Genomic DNA, 2,043 nt, shown 5'->3' with positions numbered 1-2,043 from the left:
CATATACATATATATATATATATATATATATATATATATATATATATATATATATATATATATAGATATATATATATATATATATATATATATATATATATATATATATATATATATATATATATATATATATATATATATATATAACCCCCTGTGGCCGCAGGGGCAATATAAAAAATTAGAATAGTGCCAACGTTATCCCTGCGTGTCGTAAGAGGCGACTAAAAGGGACGGGACGAGGGGGCTGGGAACCCCCTCTCCTGTATCTACATCCTGTGAGACATCGACAAAGAGATGGAGCTGGGGGGAGAGTGACTGCTCCCCGCACTCTAGTTTTGTGGTTTTTGAATGTGCGTGGATGTAGTATGATAGAGAGTAAAAGATGTGATATTGGAAGTATGTTTAGGAATAGAAGGATGGATGTATTGGCCTTGTGTGAGACAAAGATAAAAGAAAAGGGTGAAGTGATATTTGGTGAAATGTCTAGAAGAGTGTCTGGGATTGAAAGGGGAAGAGCGAAAGAGGGTGTGGCTTTGTTGCTGAGTGAATGGATGACCGGTAAAGTAGTGGAATGGAAAGAGATATCATCTAGGTTAATGTGGGTAAGGGTTAGCTTGGGTAGGGAATGTTGGGCGTTTGTCAGTGCGTATGGGCCAGGTAGTGAGAAAAGTGAAGAAGAGCGAAATGAGTTCTGGAATGAATTAACTAGGTGTGTAGAAGGACTGGGTAGAAGGAATTATGTAGTTTTCATGGGTGACTTAAATGCTAGAGTGGTTGCTGGAGAGGTAGAAGGTGTCATTGGGAAGTATGGCATACCAGGTGAAAATGAGAGTGGTGAAAAACTGGTAGATATGTGTGTTGAGCAAGAGAGGGTGATAAGTAATAGCTTTTTCCAAAAGAAAGATAAAAATAAGTATACATGGGTAAGAATGCAAATGGAAGAGTAGTAAAAAGGGCATTAATGGATTATGTGTTGATAACTAAAAGAATGTTTGGAAGAAGGAAAGACGTGCACGTGTTTAGGGGTATGGCTAACAGTATGTCTGATAATTTTTTGGTGGAAGGAAAATTAGTTGTAGCAAAAGAGTGGGGGAATAGAATAGGTGGATGTAAAAGGGACCTAGTGAGGGTTGAAGAGCTAATAAGACCGGGGGTAAAAAGTAAATATCAGGAAAGGTTGAAAATGACATATGACGAAGTGAAAGTAAGAGAAACTGGCAATTTAGAGGAGGAGTGGAAGTTAGTAAAAGAAAATTTTGTTGCGATTGCAAGTGATGTGTGTGGCAAGAAGGTTGTTGGAGGCAGCATGAGGAAGGGCAGTGAATGGTGGAATGAAGGAGTGAAGGTAAAAGTGGAAGAGAAAAAGAGGGCTTTTGTTGAATGGCTGCAGAGTAATAGTATAGAGAAGTATGAAAAATATAGAGAGAAAAATGTGGAAGTAAAGCGCAAGGTACGTGAGGCAAAGAGGGCAGCTGACCTGAGGTGGGGTCAGGGATTGGGTCATTCATATGAAGAGAATAAGAAGTTTTGGAAAGAAGTGAAGAGAGTAAGGAAGGCTCGCTCAAGAATTGAAGAGATAGTGAAAGATGGAAATGGAAGGTTGTTAAAAGGAGAGGAGGCAAGGAAAAGATGGGCGGAATATTTTGAAAGTTTACTGAATGTTGAGGATAATAGGGAGGCAGATATAATTGCTGTTGCAGGTGTTGAGGTGCCCGTGATGGGAGATGAGAATGAGAGAGAGATTACAATAGATGAAGTGAGGAGAGCACTAGATGAAACGAGAGTAGGAAAAGCGTCTGTTATGGATGGTGTGAGAGCTGAGATGTTGAAGGAAGGGGGTGTGACTGTACTTGAATGGTTGGTGATATTGTTTAATATGTGTTTTGTGTTGTCAATGGTACCAGTAGATTGGGTTTGTGCATGTATTGTACCACTATATAAGGGTAAGGGAGATGTGCATGAGTGTTGTAATTCAAGAGGTATTAGTTTGTTAAGCGTAGTTGGAAAAGTGTATGGTAGAGTAATGATTAATAGGATCAAGAA

Source organism: Palaemon carinicauda, chromosome 9 (assembly GCF_036898095.1).
Source record: "Palaemon carinicauda isolate YSFRI2023 chromosome 9, ASM3689809v2, whole genome shotgun sequence".
NCBI lineage: Eukaryota > Metazoa > Arthropoda > Malacostraca > Decapoda > Palaemonidae > Palaemon > Palaemon carinicauda.
The sequence above is the reverse complement of the archived record's forward strand: the minus strand, read 5'-3'. Positions refer to the sequence as shown.